The 7,460-nt window shown below is 41.5% G+C and overlaps 1 pseudogene; it reads left to right on the forward strand.

Moving 5' to 3' along the window:
- Positions 1-5,153: 5,153 nt before the first annotated feature.
- Positions 5,154-5,270, forward strand: LOC126096145 (5S ribosomal RNA; annotated as a pseudogene).
- Positions 5,271-7,460: the final 2,190 nt, after the last annotated feature.

Raw genomic sequence — 7,460 nt, forward strand, 5'->3', positions numbered from 1 at the left:
ATGGCACAGTTTTGAAACTGTATATCGGTGGTATGTAGGCATGGCCGAAAACCTGTGTGCTCTACACTAAATGACAGCATGAACCAACCAGAACGCTGGATTCTGAAAATGTAAACCAAACATTATTTTGTGGCATCACCCCTGAGATAACGAAGATTCACATTGAATCTCTGGGAAGTTCCACCTAAGTAGAGATCTCTTGTCTTGCTGAAAGGCTTTCATGAACAATACTGTGTTTTTCTGACGAAAGTGGTCATCCCATGACCTGCCTGGAGACTGTGACATGAGAGAACTGAATACCTGTCTGTCTATGTGAGGCTGCAACTTCACCAATGATTATGAACATTTTTATGGTAGCTAACTCCCCTTGAAAGAATTATCTTTTGCTAGCGAGCCTGTAGGCTCTCAACTGTGCAGTCCCTTCACCATTCTAAAACGAGAACAGGAAGCGGTAAAAGGAACAGTCACTGGAGGTACTGAATGTTGATTGTAATCACTACGCAGCGTCAGATATCCGCTAATATATCAAGAGAAACGAGATTAACAATATTCTGGAATATGCTTGGTGTGAGTTTCAAAGAAAACTGGTCACCTAACAGTTTTCTCTAGGCCAGCGATCTGGCTGGTGGCTGTAATGGTTGCGCAGTGTTGTGGTGGTGGCATCACTGTGGTGAGTGGGACTTGTGTGACTGTACGGTGGGGCAGTGATGTGTGTGAGACGCCTGCACTGTAGCATGATGCTATACCTGGGGGATTGCCCAGCGCAGTATTTGTTCAAATAAAGCCACAATTGTTCCTATCCCATTCTATCACATTGCTTAAACTTGAGGTAAGTGCACTATCAGTTGTAATGTCAATGGAGAACCAATAATTAATTAATTTCTTGCAATGTACGCTTAGAATTGAACTCTAAACTTAGAACACAAGAAATGTTGCAGTCATGCAGCCTGCTCTAACATCCATCAGTTTCACCATATTGGATTGTGACATCATAGGGCTATGGCTGTATTCCCACAGCCTCCATCTTGGGTTCTCATCTCACAGAGCTGCACTCATATTTTTGGGGGCTGTCATCTTGGATTTTTTGAATTTCACAATGGGACAATGCAGTACCTTGGATTTTTCTGCAATTTTAAACTTAAGTCACTATGCTATTCCACAGTGTCAGCATAGGTATGGAGGATAACCTTGTAGTGCAATTAGGCTATTTTTGAATTTCTGTCCATTTTTTTAAATTTCTTGCTATTTTATACATCGGGCAATTGGTGGTGACATCAGAGGCATGGAGGAGTGGGAGGGGAGGGATCTGGTAAAAATACAAACTGGACTCTGAGTGGCACAGTCCTGCTTCTGTCACCCATACAGATCTCAGGGCAATCACCACTGAGCCAATGGTTGAGTGATACAGTGCACACTCAGACAACTAATAGAAGTAAGTCTGAAACTAAAGAAACATATGTAAAGTAGAACAGTGACATATGAACAGTGATAGGATGAAGAAGTTTTGGGAAGAACAGAAGAGTAAGAAGACTAAAGCCAAGTAGTCATTCTGCATACTCTTTTTAAGGAACAAGCGAAATAATAATAATTGCTTACAATATCTTCATTTTATTTAGATTGTTTGAGAAACTGTATCAACAACAGTGATTACTTATATCTAACACTCACTAAATATGTATGCAAAACAGAATTATAAAAACGCTGTATATGGGGGGGGGGGGGCAATGGGTCGATTTCGTTGAAATATTAACAATTCAATACAGATGTATGAATATCGGCATTATGTCTACAAAACACGATATTCCGACATACAGATAAGTTGTTCTTTTTGACTAATGTTTCTACACTCATCAATATCTTCTTTGCAAAGTCAGGGGATACTGATTTGCTCAGCAGCTATGGAAGATACGAAAATATTTGCATACATTAATCATGGAACCATTTACTCCAAAAAGAAAGCTTTTGTTACACTTGCCTGCCTGCTACAGACCTGCTAGGGTCTGCCTGTGTGGCACCGCCCATTGCACCTAGGTTGAATACGGCAGGCTTCACTCCAACCTTAAGCCAGCACCGCCTTTGTTCCAGTACTTTGCCTCTTCTTTTGTCGCCACAACTTTCCTCCATCAAGTATTGCAAACTCTACAGACTGTCTGCTCGCCAATGAACAGAGACGAACATCTGAATATGCGTGCTTAAGAAATGTTATTAGTGCGAACCCAGATTGATAGGCGTGGGTTATTTGTTCATAAGTTCAGATACAGACCCTTACAGAAATCTCTCTGCTGCTTTAGACAGTTCACTATTGCTAGTTTATTTGTCAACAGAGATTGCAAGTAGCTAATTCACAGTGTTATGTTAAGCTGTTAGAAACTGAAATGTTGTTAATAATACGTGCAAGATATTACGCTAACCAAATTCAACTGTTAGCACACAAATACAAGTTAATTAATTTAAAACCGTACAGGGTGATTCCGTAATGATGTTACAAACTTTGAGGAATGATGCAGAATGGTAAATGTATCAATTTGAGGTATGAAACCGTGGACCGGAAATGACCCAGTCGAAAGGTATAAGCGAAAATCTTTCTGATACCTATGGCAGCGGACCTTTTCTACTGCAAGGTCTTCGCTTAACATATTTTGGGAGGAGATAATATGGACCAAACCAACAAAAAAATTTCTAGGGAACATGGGCTCCAAATACACTCCTTCAGAACTGTGACCCCTTGTTCAGTGGAATGGATGTGTTTCATAGTAACGAAGATAAACAAGTGCTCTTAGAAAAGTTGGTATAGCACTTGCCCGCGAAAGGCAAAGGCCCCGAATTCGAGTCTCGGTCCGGCACACAGTTTTAAACTGCCAGGAAGTTTCATATCAGCGCACACTCCGCTTCGGAGTGAAAATCTCATTCTGGAAACATCCCCTAGGCTGTGGCTAAGCCATGTCTCCGCAATATCCTTCCTTCCGGGATTGCTAGTTCTGCAAGGTATGTAGGAGAGCTTCTGTGAAGTTTGGAAGATAGGAGACGAGGTACTGGCGGAATTAAAGCTGTGAGGTCGGGTCGTGAGTCGTGCTTGGGTAGCTCAGTTGGTAGAGCACTTGCCCGCGAAAGGCAAAGGTCCCGAGTTCGTGTCTCGGTCCGGGACACAGTTTTAATCTGCCAGGAAGTTTCATATCAGCGTACGCTCCACTGCAGAGTGAAAATCTCCTTCTGGTAAGTGCTCTTAGATTTAAGGTACGCATTTACAGCTCATGTTTAGGGGACATTTTTTCTTGTTTTGGTTCATAGTACCTCCTCTCAAAATATGAGAAGCAAAGAGCTTGCAACAGAAGACATCCATTGTCCGGGGCAAGGTTTTCGCTAATAACTTGCGACTCGGTCGTTTCTGGACCAGGGTGCCTTACCACAAATTCATTCTCCTATCCTTCTCCACCATCCCTGAAAGTTTGTAACGGCATCACGAAATCATACTGTATAATATCGTTCCACAGTACATGCAGTGAATTGTTGAAGAAAAACTGTTCGTTAAGGTTTAAGCAAACTAATTATCAGTAACTTCAGTATCGATTTTACTAGAATACATCCAGGCATCTCTTAAACTTCATAAACATGTAGCAATGCCAGGCACGTATAATAACTCAGAATAATTACAGTAATGATTTTTTTACGTTTGATACTGCGTAAAGAGAAAATGTCTTACATTCATTTCACTCTGCAGACAGTACCAGAAAGCAAGAGTATTTATTAACTTCACTTGATCCGATAATAGTGGAATGTCTTGTCATGTAAAGAGGTCTCGTTTTCGAAATCGAAATTCTGCAATACTTGATTTTAAGTATCGGTCTTTAATAGACTGTTACTGAAAGCGAGGAGGTCTTTAGGTTCGGCTGAACCACGAGCGGTAGAAAATAGTTCCTTTTACACTCCCCATTAAATCGGTTAATTTAGTGATTTAAAATGTAATGATAAATGTTATTCGCCAGTTCGTCTTTTTCGCCGCAATCCCCCATAACGATTTTCTGGTTGAACAAGTCATTCACATCCCCTGTCCCTGATAAATTTTGAATAACACTAATTTCCTTCAATACTTTCTTAGACGAATCGAAAAAACATTTCCTAGTCATGAAGTGCACTTTCGTTGAACTTGGCCGCCTTGTTGACTCAATCATGAAACGGAAAAGATGCGCTTCATTCATCTATGGAGCTTACCCTGAAATCCAGCGCTAGTAACAAACTGCCTCTACCCACGATACATTCTACGTATTACTCCCGCTGCCCTACTAAGAGCTGCGAAATGAGGCTTCAGTTCTTTTGAACATCCATACATATTTAAAAAATGGCTGTACTGTATGTGTGCATACGTATGTGTATATGTTTCACATCTCCTCCTAAACACTGAACGATTCCAAATAAACTTAGTACACATATCCCTTACTGCCAAGCCACAGTCGCTGTAGAGGTAAGGACCTTCTACCTATCATAGTTTTCAGGAGGTATGACATCATAAACAATGAGAGGCGTGAAAAACTGCCGTCCTGTGCGTGACGTTTAAATTTGTTATTTCTTTCCTACTAACTCTATTCGCAACACATTTTGCAGGCAGTATGCACATATGCCGTTGAATGTACTTACAACATTATTTCATTGTCTGACACATAGATGAGGAGATATGACGTCATAAACATTGATATGCTTGTAAAACTGCCGCATCATGTATGACACTTAAATTTATTACTTCTTTGCTACTAACTCTGTTCGCAACGTATGTCGCAGACAGTACTCACATATGCCGCTCACTGTGCGCAAATATATCATTGTAGGAGACATAATTCAAGAGATGTGACGTCATAAACACTGAGAAGAGTGAAAAAATGCCATGCATGACGTTTTCATACACTTATCCTTTACAACTAAGACGCTCTTACAGTCGAGTCATTATGGACGCGCGGCAGCGCTTTTGACAGCTTTCAAATGGCTGTAGGAGAAAACAATAGCCATCTATAACAGCTATGAAGAGGCGTTGCCGTAGTGGCATTTACAAATCACGTTATAGCTGCTGGACATGAAACTGGAAACATTGTTTATAATCAGGTTCTGAGTTAAATAAACATTACAGAGACTTTGTATTTTGCTTACTATGTTTCTTAATCTCCGGCAACGGCCTTGCCGTAGTGGATACACTGGTTCCCGTGAGATCACCGAAGTTAAGCGCTGTCGGGCGTGGCCGGCACTTTGATGGGTGACCATCCAACGGCCATGTGCTGTTGCCATTTTTCGGGGTGCACTCAGCCGCCTGATGCCAATTGAGGAGCTACTCGAACGAATAGTAGCGGCTCCGGTCAAAGAAAATCATCATAACAACCGGGAGAGCGGTGTGCTGACACACGCCCCTCATATCCGCATCCTCAACTGAGGATGACACGGCGGTCGTGTGGTCCGATGGGCAACTTGTAACCTGAAGACGGAGTGCTTTTTTCTTAATTTGGATACTGTACTTATACACATTATGTATTTTTTCTGTGTGACTGTTTTATAATTTCAAAGGTGTTTTCATGAAATCATGGAAACGAAATTGTTTTGATATTACGCTAAAAACACAAAATGGTTCAAATGGCTCTGAGCACTATGGGACTTAACAGCTGAGGTCATCAGTCTCCTAGAACGTAGAACTACTTAAACCTAACTAACCTAAGGACATCACACACATCCATGCCCGAGGCAGGATTCGAATCTGCGACCGTAGCGGTCACGCGGTTCCAGACTGAAGAGCCTAGAACCGCTCGGCCACTCCGGCCGGCCCTAAAAACACAGTTTTTTGTTTCTAATAAAAAATTGGTAAAATGGATACCCGGGCAACATCAGGTCTGTCAGCTGGTTATTAAAATAAAAGATACTCTTTATCGAGTAAAACAGAAGTGCTTTCAGGCGTTCCCCAAGGTAGTATTATAGGCCCTTTGGTGTTCCTTATCTATATAAACGATTTGGGAGACAATCTGAGCAGCCGTCTTCGGTTGTTTGCAGATGACGCTGTCGTTTATCGACTAATAAAGTCATCAGAAGATCAAAACAAACTGCAAAAGGATTTAGAGAAAAATATCTGAATGGTGCGAAAAGTGGCAGTTGACCCTAAATAACGAAAAGTGTGAGGTCATCCACATGAGTACTAAAAGGAACTCGTTAAACTTCGGTTACACGATAAATCAGTCTGATCTAAAAGCCGTAAATTCAACTAAATACCTAGGTATTACAATTACGAAAAGCTTAAATTGGAAAGAGCACATAGAAAATGTTGTGTGGAAGGCTAACCAAAGACTGCGTTTTATTGGCAGGACACTTAGAAAATGTAACAGACCTACTAAGGAGACTGCCTACACTACGCTTGTCCGTCCTCTTTTAGAATACTGCTGCGCGGTGTGGGATCCTTACCAGGTAGGACTGACGGAGTACATCGAAAAAGCTCAAAGAAAGGCAGCACGTTTTGTATTATCGCGATATATGGAAGTGAGTGTCACAGAAATGATACAGGATTTGGGCTGGAAACCCTTAAAAGAAAGGCGTTTTTCGTTGCGAAGGAATCTTCTCACGAAATTCCAATCACCAACTTTCTCCTCCGAATGCGAAAATATTTTGTTGACACCGACCTACACAGGGCGGAACGATCACCACGATAAAATAAGGGAAATCAGAGCTCGTACGGAAAGATATAGGGGTTCATTCTTTCCGCGCGCTATTGGAATAATAGAGAATTGTGAAGGTGGTTCGATGAACCCTCTGCCAGGCACTTAGATGTTATTTGCAGAGTATCCATGTAGATGTAGATGTGGATGTGGATGAACAAATGGATAAGACAGCAGCTCTTCGTTTACCGTATTTAATATGAGCAATGAATTCTCGTCTCATGTAACTGCCGTACCGGATGAGATTTAATTCGATTATACAGGGCGTTTCAAAAAGAAAGAGCAGATTTCAAACATTTATTTCTCAAAAACTACAAATGATAGAAACACAATTCCAACGGTCCTTCACTCAATATGAGTACCAAATGTTACACAACAAATATCAAAACTGTACCTCAATATGAGCACCATTTGTTACACGACAAATATCAAACCGGTATCTCATTTCTTGCCACACACGACGCAACTGGTCTTTAGTTACCGAATTCACGGCCGCAACAATTCGATGTCGTACCTCTTGAAGAGTAGCGGGCATAGGTGGGACATAAACACAGTCCTTTATGTACCCCCACAAATAAAAATCGCAGGGAGTAAGGTCTGGTGACCTGGGAGGCCACAGACGATGACATTGATCTTGTGCTCCTGCTCTTCCAATCCACCGTCCTGGAATGGTGTTATTTAGGTACCGTCGTACAGGTTCAGAGAAGTGTGGTGGGGCGCCATCTTGCATGAAGATGAAGTGATTTGAATCTTCCTGAAGTTGAGGAAATAGCCAGTTTTCTA

Source organism: Schistocerca cancellata, chromosome 8, assembly GCF_023864275.1.
Source record: "Schistocerca cancellata isolate TAMUIC-IGC-003103 chromosome 8, iqSchCanc2.1, whole genome shotgun sequence".
Lineage (NCBI taxonomy): Eukaryota > Metazoa > Arthropoda > Insecta > Orthoptera > Acrididae > Schistocerca > Schistocerca cancellata.